Source organism: Rattus norvegicus, chromosome 1, assembly GCF_021556685.1.
Source record: "Rattus norvegicus strain SHRSP/BbbUtx chromosome 1, alternate assembly SHRSP_T2T, whole genome shotgun sequence".
Taxonomy (NCBI): Eukaryota; Metazoa; Chordata; class Mammalia; order Rodentia; family Muridae; genus Rattus; species Rattus norvegicus.
The window spans coordinates 72,613,725-72,631,527 of NC_141534.1; the positions used below are offsets into that span (position 1 = coordinate 72,613,725).

At 37.1% G+C, this 17,803-nt stretch overlaps 1 pseudogene across 1 annotated transcript in view; it reads right to left on the bottom strand.

The window, feature by feature from the left end:
* Positions 1 to 295: 295 nt before the first annotated feature.
* The window catches only part of Znf845l-ps1 (zinc finger protein 845 like, pseudogene 1), a 29,332-nt pseudogene continuing 11,824 nt past the window's right edge, over positions 296 to 17,803 (bottom strand). The window contains exons 4-6 of the transcript XR_015649464.1: positions 6,414 to 6,461; positions 3,045 to 3,171; positions 296 to 2,220 (exon numbers count right to left, since the gene is read on the bottom strand). The product of XR_015649464.1 is annotated as a zinc finger protein 845 like, pseudogene 1 (transcript). The remainder of the gene's footprint in view (positions 2,221 to 3,044; positions 3,172 to 6,413; positions 6,462 to 17,803) is intronic.

Consider the following 17,803-nt stretch of genomic DNA (forward strand, 5'->3'; position numbering starts at 1 on the left):
TATGAATTCCCTGATGAGTAAGAAGACTAAATTTTTGGGTAAATCATATGTCACATTCACATTTGTAAGTTTTTTCTCCTACATGAATTCTCTGATGTTTTCTAAGATCGCATTTGTAGGAATAGCATTTTTTACATTCACTACATTTGTAAGGTTTCTCTCCTGTATGAACTCTGTGATGTAAATTAAAACTGCTTTTGTAGGTAAAGCATTTGTCACATTCACTACATTTGTATGGTTTCTCCCCTGTATGAATCCTCTGATGAACTGTAAGACTGCGTTTTTGGGTAAATTGTTTGCCACAATCACTACATTTGTAAGGTTTATTTCCTGTATGTATTCTCTGATGATTTCTAAGACGATGCTCCTTAGTAAAGTATTCGTCACATTCACTGCATTTGTAAAGTTTCTCTCCTGTATGAATTCTCTGATGAACTATAAGACTGCTTTTCCGGATGAAGCATTTGTCACATTCACTACATTTGTAAGGTTTCTCTCCTGCATGAATTCTCTGATGAAAAATAAGACTACATTTTTGGGTAAAGTATTTGCCACATTCACTACATTTGTAAGGTTTCTCTCCTGTATGAATTCGCTGATGAATTGTAAGATTGCTTTTCAGGGTAAAAGATTTGTCACATTCACTACATTTGTAAGGTTTCTCTCCTGAATGTATTCTCTGATGAATTCTAAGACGATATTTCTTGGTAAAGCATTTGTCACATTCACTACATCTGTAAAGTTTTTCTCCTGTATGAATTCTTTGATGAATATTCATATCACTTATGAAGGTAAAGCGTTTGTCACAATCACTGCATTTATAACCTTTCTCTCCTGTATGAATTCTTTGATGAATGATAAGACTGCGTTTCTGGAAAAAGCCTTTGTCACATTCACTACATTTATAAGGATTTTCTCTTGTATGAATGCTCTGATGTCTTCTAAGATCACCTTTACGGGTAAAGCATTTTTCACATTCACTACATTTGTAAGCTTTTTCTCCTGTGTGTATTCTATGATGACTCCTAAGGCCACTTTTGAAGGTAAAACATTTGTCACATTCGCTACATTTGTAAGGTTTTTCTCCTGTATGAATTCTCTGATGTTTTCTAAGATCACCAATTTGGGTGAAGCATTTGTCACATTCAATACATTTGTGAGGTTTCTTTCCTGTATGACGTCTCTGATGTTTTCTAAGATAACTGTTGTGTGTGAAGCATTTGTCACATTCACTACATCTGTAAGGTTTCTTTCCTGTATGATTTCTCTGATGAATAATAAGACTGTATTTTTGGGTAAAGTGTTTGCCACATTCACTACATTTGTATGGTTTCTCCCCTGTATGAATTCTCTGATGAATTGAAAGACTGCCTTTTTGAGTAAAGTGTTTGCCACATTCGCTACATTTATATGGTTTACTTCCTGTATGTATGCTCTGATGATTTCTAAGACGATACTCGTCAGTAAAGCATTTGTCACATTCACTGCATTTGTAAAGTTTCTCTCCTGTATGAATTCTCTGATGAACTATAAGACTGCTTTTCCGGATGAAGCATTTGTCACATTCACTACATTTATAAGGTTTTTCTCCTGCATGAATTCTCTGATGAATAATAAGACTACATTTTTGGGTAAAGTATTTGCCACATTCACTACATTTGTAAGGTTTCTCTCCTGTGTGAATTCGCTGATGAATTCTAAGATTGCCTTTCAGGGTAAAAGATTTGTCACATTCACTACATTTGTAAGGTATCTGTCCTGTGTGAACTGTCTGATGCTGTCTAAGCTTGCATTTCTTGGGAAAGCATTTGGCACATTCACTACATTTGTAAGGTTTCTTTCTATTATAAGTTTGTTTGAGCATGAATTTTTGTTTAGAGTCAAAAACTTTATCAAGCTCTGTACCATTGTATTCTTTCTTTCCTCTGAGGTTTCGCTGAGTTAAGCCCATGGTAGAGCATGAAGTTAAACAGTTTACACAGTTTTTACATTTGCAAGGTTCTCTGTTGTTTCCAGTTTCATTTCTGCTTAGGTTTGATGATTCAACCGATGTATCCCTGAGGTTAGTTTTATAAGGTGTACTTTGGATGGATTCATGAATGATTTTGCCAAGCTCATGACATTTATAAGACTTCCCTTGGATATTTACATGCTTCTGGACAATATGCTGTGTGTCTCGATCCAAGATGTTCTCATATTTTTGACACCTGAAATGATTCTCTAAAAAGAAAGTACAATTAGAGTTGGCAGGAATTAGCGGATAAGTAAGACAATATCCCATGTTCTCTGAAAATTTCTAATGTAAATTAGTGATTCTCAAGGATAGAGCTCTCAAAAGTCGTCTTTCTGGTTTCACAATCACCACATAGATTCTTAGAACAACCTCAAATCTCATCGAATGATAGGAAAACAGTAGCCTTCTATTTCTTATTTAAACACTGTGCTTTGCAGAAGCTAAAGAGTAGGTGATAGAGGAGTAAAGGGCTCTGAGAACGTATCTCTCTAAAGGATCCTGTAAAGAAATGTTTCTCTATTCTCTTGATTATATTTTGTGACAGAGTAGTATAGTGTGCCTTTGGTCAGCTAGGAACTCATTATGAAATCCACATTGGCATGGAACTCATGATACGAAAGCCATGCTGTACCAAATTAAACATAGAAACAATAGGTCAAAATTAAATAAATATGCAAGAAGAAAATTCTCTATTTAGAACCTCCTGCATTTTAAAAATTCATAAGCAATTCAAGACCAATTATCACAGGTATGGCAATATGTTTTCTTGCTCTGAATATTCAATTGTTTTTGAACTTTGAAGTTTGATTAAAAGTCTATATGATATTTTAAGAGAGAACACAGAATACAACACTAGATCCTCTTCCAAAGAATGGAGAGAAATATAAAGGAAACATAATGAAGAACTTATGTTGGTAGCCAGAATTTCCCTTATTCTGGGAGTCTCTAGATATGTCTGAGTGTTTATATAAGCACACAGTAAGTAATTTCAAATAATGAGTCAGGAATTCTTAAAAAAAAATGTTCTTACCCACAAAACCCAGATTTTTGTAATTCTCCAACATCACATCCATGTACAACACCCTCTGAGCATAGTCAAGACGTTCCCATTCTTCCAGTGAGAAGTCCACAGCCACATCCTTGAATGTTATCTGACCCTGTAATGAAAAACTATCCATTTACCATGTGCTTCTGGATGAAAGTGTTTTCCTAGGGAAAAAAGAACTAAAGAGTAGGAGACATGTAATTGAAAGATCCCACGCAGAGAGACCCTTACTCAAGTCTTGGGAAATCGCGGACCCCAGACACAGAGAGACCATTTTGGATGTAATAAGCAAAGGTGAGGTTTATTACGGAGACCTATTACAGAGATCTCCGGGCCGACACATATCCCACGCAGGAGACAGAGGTATCGACCCCGAGAGGCTGGGAAAAAGAGTATTTAAAGGCAGAGGCTGTGAGCACCAGGGGATGGGGGATGTCAAAGGGGAATGCACCACAAGTTACAAGATTGTTTTATGGCTCTAGGAGATAAGGGGACGCCAGAAGGTTTTATGGCCCCCTGGTTCCTGGAACAGAGCTACTAAATCAGGAGAAGGGTAGGGTCTTCAGGTCCTCATTATTTTTAAAAGTTTGTCAAAATTGATGGAGCATTTGTATTTGAAACACCTCTGGTTAGGCTTGGGCTGCCAGGTTTCCTGGAATGCTCTCTGTAGGACACAATGGCTAGAAAGCACAAGTAGGGGCTTATCAGGGTCTGGAGGACATCTGGTTAAAGTATGACTCTGAGTAAGCTGGGGGGATGTCTCTGGATGGTTTATGGGTCAGTCCTCGATAGCCTGAGCTGGTTTTTGCATTCCTTTTCTTTATCTTTATGGCCTGCTCTTCCTGGCGGCAGGGCTTAGCCCTGAGTTTGTGGCTTTTGGGGCTAACTCTTTTAATTTTATATTTCTAAACCTAGAATTCGTATAATTCTCTTTTCATAATAAGTATAAGTCATAGCAAATATTCAAGGACAAACATCTATAGGTGCTATAGAAATGTGTGAGAAGTTAAGCATTGCTGGAGTTATTAGATAGTGCACAGAATGACATACTATATTACGTACATTCCTAAAGTCTCTCTCCATCATGAATTTTCTGACGTTTTCTAAGATCTTAGCAACCAATAAACATGCCACCATCACTTCATTTTAAAAATTTTTGTGGTTTGGATTCTGTAATCCTTAATTATCTACCAGCACCCACATGAATTAAACAATAGAGTTTTATTTCTAGTCCTTTAAAATCTAATTCTCTCTTCTAATTTCTATAGGCTGGAGGAATATACAGCACACATACATACATTCAGGCAAATGTACAAACATATATGAAGAAAAACTGAAATTTAATTTTAATAAAGTATGTTACCTAAAATAGTCATAGTCTTTATTTCCCTTTTCTCTGCAACAGGATTACATAATAGAATCATAAACATCAAACTTTCAGGGAACATAACACACCGTGTAAGGTCTAGATGCAGGAATGTTCCATTATGAAGTATAGGGCTGTTATTAAACAGGATTCTAGTGTCATAGCACAGATGGTCAAGACATAACGAGTAAGACTGTGCTTTAAAATTGTATAGCTGTCAGCCTTGCTCTACTATGGACATGGTATCAATCCTGTCTGCAGCTGGATCTCATCGGAGTCTATCCTAAAATACTTAGTTGACATCCTGAGGCCTATGTACAATGCTGCACCATGTCCAGATCAAAGAGGTAGAATGTGAAATGCAGGATTGTTGGATGAATTAAAACCACAGCTTTTTCTTTAAACAGAAAAAGAGTGCAATATTAATGAACACACTTAACATTCCAAAGGAAACACAATCAAGTACTTTGTAAAGATGTTTTATGAGATTATATTCACACCAGTAAAATGAGTAAACAAAAACTGTATTAAAGAGTATTAAAATTATTTAAAGGTTTTTCAAAGTGGACATATCCAATACACATAATAACAATTCCATAACTTTCATATGGTCTTTTACTACAGAATAATTAGACATGTATGTGTAAATAACTGGTATATGTAACAATGCACTCAGATGAAGTACAACAATTTCCATTGATCAAATTGTGTTTTAAGTTGATGTAATTAAACTAACTTTTTAAAATATATTATTGCTTGTGAGATTGACTTAAGTGAATATTTAAACCTTCTAATTTTAACTTTCTTGTCTTTTCTTTCTATGCCCATCGCTGCTAACTACCAGGCCTGACTTCAGTCCCAAGAGCTTGATGCTGAATTCATGGATTCAGGGGTATAACATGTCATTTATAAAAACATGCAGATGATCACTTATATACTTAATCACAAAATAAAATATATTGTACAAAAAGCAGCACTACGACCCTTCACAGTTTTTCCCTATATAATACATAGCTTACAAGAGAAGAAAAACACAGGAAGGATGGAGCATTCTTCCCATTAAAGAACAGAAGAAACAAATTAAGAGGGACATTCACAAATACTTGAAATTTCATGGCTTATAAAATGCCAGGACAATACTCTCCAGAAGAATTTTACTAATATATTCCATGTGCTTCAGTACAAAGGTCCATATTGCAATGTTTATACTACTTCTAAAAAATTGAACAAAGGACAAAAAGGAAATAATCATCTGCATATTGAGAACTGACGCCACTGAGCACTGGGCAGACTTTTCCAACAAATTTCACGTGTTGACACACCCATGATCACTCTGTGACATAAAATGCCAAAAAGAGATACCAGAATACTGCAATCTGCATCTCCTCACAAACCCATCGATGTTATGGTGAGAAAAAGCCACATATTCTTTACATCATCTATGCCTCAAAGGAACTGAAATAGTTATTTGGATTCAAGACCGGGTGTGTATTCTAATTCTTCTCTTCCATATGCTCTATACTTCCATACATTGCTCAATGATGTCAGTGTCCATGTATTTGCAGATCAACATTCATAAAGTTGTTTCTGCAAACCTGACTATTCCGGAAATGCAATTTATGTGGCATAGGAAACCTTCCTTTCCCACTAATATTAAAGGACACAGGTCCATGCAGTGTAGAAATTAGTCATCAAGATATTATTTGAGCACCATCTACAATACATTCTCTATCAGAACTGCAGCTCTTTAATCCTTGGAAACTCATGTCCTCACAGTATAAAATCCAGTAAAAATACAATAGGACAAGTATGTGCTTATCCCATTTGATGTAAAAGATCTAAAGGATTAAGTTTGATCACTGGAGAAGAAAAGAGATGAATTACAGACACCAAATACTTTCAATAACTTTACCAGAGGTAGACAGCTAAAGTCTCAAATGGTTTAAGTAATAATAGGAATTTCAAAGAAATGTGGACAGGACACTGACCTGAGGAGCATTTTCAAGAGAAGCATTCATTCTTCTTGTTACTTTTCTCTGAAAAATTCAAAGCTAAAATAAATACAACTCTATTATAAATAATACTAAACCACTTAAAAGACAGAAAAATGAAAATGATACCAGAGAACTTCCTACATTCCTACATAAAGGAGAGCATGGAATGATGTATGCAATATGGCAATGAAAATGACTACAATCTGAGGCTTTTTCTAACCTCAACAGGCACCAGGCAGAAACACAGAGCACATACATACCTGTTATAAAACATTACTGCTCAGAATTATTTTTGTAAACTTTTGAAGGTCTAGAGTCGGAGGCAAATGGCTACTGGGGACTCAAATGGATGCCTAGCAGTAAATGGAGGTTCATTAGTCATCAAACTAAAATATAGTATCTGACCCTTAGGGCACATTTCATTTCTTTCTACCTTGCAGACACAGTACCTCTATTTTCCATGTGTGTCCTGCTGTCTTGCTGTACAGACACAGATTCAGTCCACCAAATATATTGATTTTTCAAACTGATAAATCATCACCACGTCAAATTACAGTCATTTTCTTCATCATCTACAAAGGCTTTACATTGTTCCTGAGGTCAAATGTACCTTTTCAATTACTCTTCCTTTCAATGAGGAATTCTTTTCTAAGATGCATGCACACTTTTGTGTGAGAATATTGATCACTAAATCCATGTGAACGCAGTTATAAGTAGAATATTACAATTCAGGACACATCTGTATTTAAATGGAATGTCCATGTGCTAAATGTTCTAAGCCAGTGGTCTAGGCCTTTCTAATGCTGCAACCTTTTAATACAGTACAAGGAACTCATGAATTGATATTTGTACATGTGGCAGACACACATGTAGGTTGATGTAGCAGTGGCGCATCCTAAGACTATTAGAAATACATGATTAACAGTGGTCTTAGGTGACCCCTGTGAAAGAGTCAATTGACCCTCCAAGGGGTCACGATCGTCACGTTGAGAACTGTTCTAGACAATGCCAAGGGAGCATTATCAAGAAGCAGGCATGGTAGAAACTCTCTGATGGTTGCTACTCATAAGAGGATATGCATAGAGATAAAGTGAATCACTTCAGGGTATGTTCTTGGGAGGATTCATTCATTATGTCAGATCTATCAAAATTCTACAATGGATGAAAACATCTTCCTCAATATGCATAAATCTGTATATTAGTATTGTTCTAGGCAGCTCTTAGGTCCTCAATTATTAATTAATAAATATGACTCAATTGAGACCCTTCAGTACCTGGCTGTTAATTCCACATGAAAGCAAAAATGTATGACATAGATCTCCTGTCATGTATACCTATACATATGCATTCACACACAGGCATAAAAATACACGTATAAATACATACATATATACATATGTTTATGTATGTCCCCAAAATAGGAACTCATTCTGAATGTTAAAATATTATTTCAAAAAATGATCATGACCATTATACTAGCATATATGCAACTCTTTTTATGTATTCTTAAGTTTCTCTCATGTCAAATAATTCTCTAGACATTTAACAGACACTTGGATGGTATCTTTCTATGCCAATGCCCAGGTAGTTTAGTGTGACAGTGGTAAAGAGTAGGTGGTTAGCATACTGTGGAAAGTCAAACCATATTAATGAACATTGAGGAGAAAAATGATGATTTTTCTAGGAGCAAGTGGGTATCAATCTTTTATGTCATAAAACTAGGCCAGACAAGAGCAAGTGTTGACACAGCATCTCCACACTAACAATGTTTGAAGACTGTACAAACTGAGAAATGAATTCTCCAATACTTTTGGAAAAATCTATAATTATCTTGCACAGAGGATACTGCAGAACACTGAAAGAAAAGAGATGTTAGACAGCCGTCACACAAAGCTGACTTTACCCTGACTTAAAAAAACCAGATGAATAAAAAAAAACTTATGAAGGAACAAAATCATAGACCAGTTAAAAGGGTGTACACTGACGAAAAAGATTCTCTTTAATGGATAGAGAAAGGGGACAAGTTGATTTCATGCCAATGATGTAAGAGTGTTTCAAGACCAAAAGAAAAAATTCAAGACACAAAATACATATAATCATTGAGAGAAGACAGCCAACCCTGTCAACATATTCATGAAAGACCCAAGGCAAAACGTCACATTGGCTCACTATGAAAGCACTGAAGAATATGAAAACAGAAGGAACAGACCTCAGCATAATTAGATAGTAGCCAACATCCTAACCCATCACTACATAATTTAAAGACAACCTCCATCATTCTTCTGTACTCAAAAGAAAAGAATGTGCAATGCCTTTAAACTAACTCATAACAGTGTATCAGTGTTTATCAAGAGCAAGTAAGACTTAGAACATTTTGCATGAATAAGAAAACAAGGATGCATGTTTTCTGAAATTATAATTTCTGAAACATGATTTTTCAATTCAACAACTACAAACATCCCCCAAGGTATCTCCAATCTGATAATACTCTTTTCTAAATTTTATTTTTCTTGAATATTTTATTTATTTACATTTCAAATGTTATCACCTTTCTTCCCTCTCCCATACACCCTCCCCCTCTCATAATCTCTCCTGCTCCTCCTCCCCCTACTTCTATGAGGATGCTTCCACTCCCACCCACCCACTCTTACTTCAACACCCTGGCATTTCCCTACATTAGGGAAAGAAGCCTTTACAAAGCCAAGGGCTTTTCATCCTATTGATGCTGGACAATGTCATCCTCTGCTACATATGTGATTGAAGTCATGGGTTCCTCAATGTGTACTCTTTGGTTGCTTTAGTCCCTGGGAACTCTGGTGGGGTTTGGTTGGTTGATGTTGTTCTTCCTATGGTGTCGTAAAACCCCTTCAGCTCCTTCAGTCTTTCCTCTAACTCCTCCATTGGGGTCCCCTTGTTCAGTCAATGGTTAGCTGCAAGCATACTCATCTGTATCAGTAGGGCTCTGGCAGAGCCTCTCAGGAGACACCCATGCCTGACTCCTGTCAGTAAGCAAGTCTTGGCATCAAAAACAATGATTGGGTTTGGTGGCTACATACAGAATGGATCCCCAGGTGGGGCAGTCTCTGGGTAACCTTTTCTTCAGTCCCTCCTTCACTCTTTGTCCCTGTATTTCCTCCCATGGATATTTTGTTTTTGCTTCTAAGAAAAAATCAAACAACCACATTTTGGCCTTCCTTATTCTTAAGCTTCATATGATCTATGAATTTTTTCTTAGGTATTCCAAGCTTTTGGGCTAATAGCCACTTAACAGTGAGTGCATTCCATGTGTGATCCTTTGTGACTAGGTTTCCTCAGTCATGATATTTTCTAGGTCCATCTATCTGCCTATGAATTTCATGAAGGTATTGTTTTTAATAGCTGAAAACTACTCCATTGTATAAATGTACCACATTTTCTGAATCCAATCCTCTGTTGAAGGACATCCGGATTCTTTCCAGCTTCTGGCTATTATAAAGAAGGCTGCTAAAAACATAGTGGAACATGAGTCCTTATTATATGTTGGAGCTTCTTTTGGGTGTATGTCCAGGAGTTTCATAGCTGGATTCTCAGGTAGTACTAGGTTCAGTTTTCTGACGAACCACCAGAACGATGTCCAGCTTGCAATTCCACCAACAATGGAGGAGTGTTCCTCTTTCTTTACAACCCCACTACCATGTATTGTCATCCAAGTTTTTGATCTTAGCCATTCTGACTGTTGTGAGGTAGTATCTCAGGGTTATTTTCATTTGTATTTCCCTGATGACTAAGGATGTTGTACATTTGCTATTCTTTAGCTGAGAATTCTTTTTTTAGCTCTGTGCCCTATTTTTAAATGGGATTATTTGATTCTCTGGAGTCTAACTTCTTGAATTCTTTGTATATGTCAGATATTAGCCCTCTATCGTAAGTAGGATTGGCAAAGATATTTTCTCAATGAATCTTTAATTTCTTTCTTTATTTCTTCTTTGACCAATTTATCACGGAGTAGAGAGTTGTTCAGCTTCCATGAATATATGGGCTTTCTTTTGTTATTGTTCTTATTGAAGTCTAGACTTAGTCCATGAGATTATATGCATGGGATTATTTCAGTCTTCTTGTATCTGTTGAGGCCTGTTTTGTGACCAATTATATGGTCAGTTTTGGAGAAGTTACCATGAGGTGCTGAGAAGAAGGTATATTCTTTTGTAATAAATATTCCAGAGGATTTATCCAGAAACAATTTAGGAGACATTAGACAATCTATACAGGAGAGAAGCCTTATAAATGCTATGAATGAGAAATCCTTTACTATTAACTCAGCTCTTAGATTACACCAAAACATTCATACAAATGAGAAACTTTACAAATGCAACGATGAGGCAACAACAGGAAACATCTGCCTCCACCTATGTTCTCTGCTTTCACCCTGAGCCTTCTGGGCCAAGACAAGCTGCCCTGAGCAATCTCAGGGAGACCTCAATTCTGCTACCCCTACTTGCATTAGACCTGCAGATCCTGAACCATACATGTAAGCTTCCTTTCCCGTGCCCATGTTCCATGTTGGCTGAGCCCTCTCAGCCAAGCCAAGATGCCCTTAGCAGCCTGTTATCCCAGAAGGTCCTCCATTCTCCCACCACCTCTGCTCTATCCTCATGAGACTCTTTCAACATACAGGTAAGCTTCCCTTACTCCGCCCTTCTTATCTATTCACCGAGCCCTCGGGGCCAAGCTAAGATGCTCTAAGCCTCTCCCCACATCTTCCACAAACCTGAACATCCTGATCCATACAGGTAAGCTTCCCTTTCTCCTTTCATCTTCCCTCCTTGCTGAGCCCTCTGGGCCTAGCCAAACCGCCCAGAGTATCCTGCTATTCCAGGAAAATATCCATTCTTCCATTACATCTCACCCCCATCTTCATCAGATCTGAGTCTCCTGAACCACACAGGTAAGTTCCCTTCCCCCATCCATCTTCCCTGCTCTATGAGCCATCCTAGTCATGCCAAGCTGTCCTGAGCAGCTTGCTGGCACAGGGGACACTTCCTGAAATACACAGATCAAGGATACCCATCAGAGGCTTGCCATACCAGGACCATCAAGATTCACCACATCCCAGTACCTACTACAAGAACATCTAGTGAGCAAAACTATCCTAAAAGCTAAAGGCCCTCTTATGAACACAATCAGTAAAAGCCAGGGCAATAAAAATACCTAAAAAGTATAATTAAACCAGTACAGCAAGCCTTGGATAAACAACATAACCAAAACCAAGGAAATGACCTAAAATCTAATCTTAGAAAGATGATAGAGGCCTGTAAAGAAGAAATGAAAAAAAAAAAAAACTTTAAAGAAATACAGGAAAATACAATCAAGCACATATAGGTCTTTAAAGAGGCAACAAATAAATACCTTAAAGGAAGAAATGAAACTACAATTAACCAGGTAAAAGAAATAAGTAAAACTGCAAGATCTGAAAGTGAAAATATAAGCAATAAAGAAAACACAAAATGAGGAAATCCTGGAGGTGGAAAACCTAGGGAAGAGAACAGGAACAACAGATGTAAGCATCACCAACAGAATACAGGAGATGGAAAAGAGACTCTCCTGGAAAAGATACAATAGAAAAAATTGATACATTAGTCAAACAAAATGTTAATTCTAAAAATTCTGGCCAAAAAAATCAAGGAAATTTGGGCTACCATAAAAAGACCTAACCTAAGAAAAATTGGAATAAAAGAAATTGCAGACTCCCAGCTCCAAAACACAGAAAATATTATCAAAAAAATCATAGGAAAAAACTTTCACAACCTAAAGAAAGCAATGCCTATAAACTTATGGGAAGCTTATAGAGCACTAATTAGACTGTACCAGAAAAGAAAATCCTCCTGCCACATAATAATCAAAGAACAACACATATAGGATAAAAAAATATTAAAAGCTTCAAGGGGAATAGACCAGGTAAAATAAAAAGGCAGACCTATCAGAATTACACCCCACTTCTTGACAGAGACTCTAGAAGCCATTAGGGCCTGGAGAGGTATCTTGCAATCTCTAAAAAACAATAGGTGCCAACCTAGACTACTAGACCCAGAAAAACTCTCAATCACCTTGGATGTAGAAAACAAACTACTTCAACACAAATCCAAATTCAAACATATCCAGATCAATTGGAAATACTAGAAGGAAAACCTCAACCCAAAAGGAAAACACAGGAAATAAGTAATTCCATACAAGCAAAACCAAGGAAACCACATAGAAAGGAACACACACACACACACACACACACACACACACACACACACACACACATTAATAGCACCGACACCAAAATAACAGGAAATAACAGGCACTGGTCACTAATAGACTTTCAACATCAATAAACTCAATATCCTAATAAAAATAGACAAGCCAACAGAATGGATGTGAAAACAGTATACATTATTCTGCTCAACACAAGAAACACATCTCAGCAATAAAAAATAAGCATAACCTCAGTGTAAAGGGCTGGACAAAAAGGTTTCCAACCAAATGGACCCAAGAAGAAAGCTGAAGTAGGAATTTTTTTAAATATATTTCTTTACTTACATTTCAAATGTTATTACATATCCCAGTTTCCTTTTAAATAAGCCCCCATTGCCTCCCCTTCCCGTCCCCTATACATTCCCCTTACTGCCCCCCAATATTCCCCTGCACTGGGAGTTCAATCTTGGCAGGACCAAGGGCTTCCCTTTCCACTGGTGCCCCAACAAGGCTATTCTCTGTGAAGTAGCCATTTTTAATATGTAATAAAATAGAATTTCAACCAAAATTAATCAAAAGAGACAGGGAACAACACTTCATACATATCAGAAGAAAAATCTACCAAGATGATTTCTCAATCCTGAACATATATGCTCCAAACACAAGGTACCCACATTTGTAAAAGAAACATTTTTAAAGGATGCTTCCACTCCTTCTGAAAAGGGGAAACAAAAATATTCATAGGAGGGGATATGGAGGTCAAGTTTATAGTAGAGACTGAAGGAATGGCCATTCAGAGCCTGCCCCACATGTGAACCATATATATACAGCCACCAAAACTAGATAAGATTGATTAAGCTAAGAAGCACATGCTGACAGGAACTGGATATAGATCTCTCGTGAGAGACATAACCAGACCATGTCAAATAAAGAGGCAAATGCTAGCAGGAAATCACTGAATTGAAAACATGATCCCCTTTGGGATAATTAGAGAAAGGATTGAAAGAGGTGAAGGGGCTTGCAACCCCATAAGAACAACAATGCCAACCAAACAGAGCTTTTGGGGACTAAACCACTACGGAAAGACTACACATGGACTGACCCAGGGCACCAACTGCATATGTAGCAGAGAATAGCCTTGTTGGGCACCAGTGGAAGGGGAAGCTCTTGGTCTTACCAAGGTTGGACGCCCAGTGCAGGGGAATATATGGGGTGGTGGTAAGTGTGGATGGATGGAGCGGGGAACACCCTTATGGGGAAAGGGGAGGGGATATGGAGCTTATGGACAGGAACACCAGGAAAGGGAGTAACATTTGAAATGTAAATAAAGAAATATATACAAAAAAAAATTGCTAAAGCTTAAAGAGCACATGGAATCCCACACATTAATAGTGGGAGACTTCAACATCTGACAGGTCGTCAACACAAAACCTAAACAGAGAAATAATGAAACTAACAGACATCATAAATGAAAGGGACTAAACAGACATCTATAGAATATTTTACCCAAACACACACATACACAAAAAACACCTTCTTCTCAGTACCTCATGGATCTTTCTCCAAAATTCACCATAGAATAGGTCACAAAGCCAGCCTCAACAAATACAAGAAAATTGAAATAATGCCTTGCATCTTATCAGAACACCATTCATTAAAGCTGGACTTCAACAACAACAAAAACGCCAGAGGCACAGCATACCCATACTAATGGGACACAATGAAAGCACTGCTAAGAGCAAAATTCAAAGTACTAAGTGTCTCCATAAAGAAATTAGAAAGTTCTTATAGGAACAATTTTAAAGAACAACCTGAAAGCTACAGAAAATTAAAAATACAAGCAAGGAAAACAAAGAGGAGTAGAGGACAGGAAAAAATCAGGGCTGTAATCAATCAGATAGAAACGATGAAAACAATACAAAGAATCAATAAAACTAAGAGTGGGTTCTCTGAGAAAATCACCAAGATGGACAAATCCATAGCTAACCTAACAAGAGACAGAGTGTCAGTGTCCAAATAAACAAAATCAGTAGTGAAAAGGGAGCCACAACAATAGACACTGAGGAAATTCAAAGAATCATTAGGTCTTACTTCAAATACCAGTCATCCACAAAACTGGAAAATCTTAATGAAATCGGTAATTTTTCTAGACAGGTATCACTTACCAAAGTAAAATCAAGATCAGGTAAACTACTTAAACAGTCCAATAAACCCAGAAAAAAAAGAGAGAAGTAGTCATTAAATTTTTCCTAGCCAAAATACAAGGCCCAGGGCCAGATGGTTTTAGTGCAGAATTCTATCAGACTTGCAAAGAAGTGTTAATACTGAGAGTTCTCAAACTACTCCATATAATAGAAAGCAAAGGAACACTGCCAAACTCATTCTATGAGGCCAAAGTCACCTTGATACCTAAACCACACAAAGGATCAACAAAGAAGGGGAAGTTCAGATTGATTTCTCTTATGAACATTAATACTCACAAACTGAATCCATGAACACATCAAAGACATCATCCCTCAAGATCAACTAGGCTTCATCCCAGGGATGCATGGATGGTAAAATATACGGAAATTCATCAACGTAAACCACTATATAAGCAAACTGAAAGAAAAACAATCACATGATTATTTTACTAGATGCTGAAAAAGCCTTTGATAAAATGTAACACCTGTTCATGTTAAAGGTATTAGAAAAATAAGGGATACAGGGCATATACCTAAACATAATCAAAGAAATATACAGCAAGCCAATACCAAACTTCAAATTAAGTGGAGAGAAACTTGGGACCTTGTTAGTCTCAGAGTGTGAACCACCAACAAAAGAATATACACAGGCTGGACATAGGCATCCTCACTCACATGTAGCAGATGTCATGTGTGTAACAAACAACTGGAACAGAAGCTGCCCAGAAAGCTATTGCCTGTGCGTGGGATATATTCTTCTAGCTGGGTTGCCTTGTCTGGTCTCAGTGGGAGAGGACGCTCCTAGACTTGCAGAGACTTGAAGTACTAGAGTAGGGGAATACCCAGTGTGGTCCCCACCTGCTCAGAGAAGGGGAAAGAGGACATGGAAAGAATTGTCGGAGAGGGTGACTGGGTGGGAGACAGTGAGCAAGATATAAAGTGGATAGGTTAAAAATAATAAATGAAGTAAAATTTAGAGAGAATTATCTTAGGACACATCAGACAATTCATTCAAGAGATAAACTTTATAAATATACTGGATGTGAGAAGTCCTTTCAGTTGGTTCAGCTCTTAGAAGCCATCAGGATATTCACCCAGAAGAAAAGCCTTAGAAAATCAGGGAATGTGACAAATTGTTTAACAATCCATCATCTATTAAAAAGATCAGATATTTGTAACAGGAGAGAAATCTTACAAAGGTAGAGAATGTGCGAAATCCTTTATCTCTGCCTTGTCTTAGATTGCATGAGAAAAATCATAGAGGTGAGAACACATATAAATGTATGGCATATGACAAAATGTTGAGCTAATATTTATGCCTATGGAAACATCAAAAAAACTTATACCATGAAGAAAAGTATCCATAGTAAATAATGTGGCATGAGCTCATCCAAACCATGAACTTATGGACCACTAGAGGCTTCACACTAGAGAATCATTGTGAACATAAGAAACTTGTGCAAACCTTTTATGTAATGATCAAATCTTAGGAAATATCAAAAGTTCACACTGTGAAAAGTTCTGAAAACAGATGCCATGCAGGAAGAACTGCAGTGGGCAAGTGAGCTTTTTGGGAGACAGCCCACTCTATTAGACAATTTTTCTATAGATCAATATGAAAATAAACTTTCATTAAAATATTGTTTAGAACAATTAATGATTTTACGAAATTCCTCATTTGATTTAAATACTTTTTGAAAGTTGGGAGTAACTGATAAAGTTTAAGGAGCTGGCTTAAATTACAATAAACTTAGAATTAAGAAAAGAGTGTGCCCCCTCCTTTGTAGTGAAGGCTGAATTATTTAGAATAGGAGTACAGTGAACTTTCATGAGTTACAAGCATGGAACTATACTTGGATTAGAAAAATGTGAGTATGAGTACATGGATCTTGTGATACAGGGATATGGCCCTAGGTTTTAGTGTGTACCAGGAAAGGACCGGGTTATGAATTAAAAGCAATACATTCTGAGAATAAGAGTAGACAATAGAGGATTGGCCAGGCTAGCTGAACTGGACTTCAAAAATATGTTATAAGATAGATAATGATCTGATTGTTGGTAAATAAATACCAATTGTTTTCCAGTAAGCTTAGGAAAAAACTTGGTACTATAGACTGGCTTGCTTAAACTTTGTTAATCAATGACAAAAGAATTACTGTTTTAGGGTTACAATGAACTTATGGAAAGAAACATAGGTGGAAAATGACTAGTTAGGTATGAGGTTCAAATGAAGAATACATAATCCATAATTCTGTTGTAATGATTTAAAGCTGTTTTTGAAGAATATGTTTTGTGGTGATTTTTTTTTTTAAAGATTTATTTTATTTATTATATAAGTACACTGTAGCTGTCTTCAGATACACCAGAAGAGGGCATCAGATCTCTTTACAGATGGTTGTGAGCCACCATGTGGTTGCTGGGAATTGAACTCATGACCTCTGGAAGAGCAGTCGGGTGCTCTTAACCGCTGAGCCATCTCTCCAGCCCAGTGGTGATTGTTTTTAAAGAACATGTAGCTTGTGGCAATAAGGAACTAATTTTGCTTAAAAAGAGTCTTAGGTGGTTACAAAGCTAACAAAAATATAGTTGTTGGAGCCAGCTCTTTAGAGTTTGCTCCATCCACCAAATGTATGTATGTATACGTGTATATGTGTAAAACGGTTGGAGCCAGCTTGTTGGAACTTTACTCTATCCATCCAATATGCCTGCCTGTCTGTCTGTACAAGTATGTATGTGTAAAGTTACTGGAGCTTATCTTACTTCATTCACTCAATGTGTATGTGTGTTGTGTGTGAGTGTATGTGTGTGTGTGTGTGTGTGTGTGTGTGTGTGTGTGTGTGTGTGCCTGTGTGTTTGTGTATGTGCTTATAATTTTTGGAGTTTTTCTCTTTTCATTATCTTTGGCCTCCAAAGATTTTAAAGAGTCTAGTCAACTTCTTGCAGGTTTCAGGGAACGCCCCAGTAAATCAAGCTTTACTCCCTCAG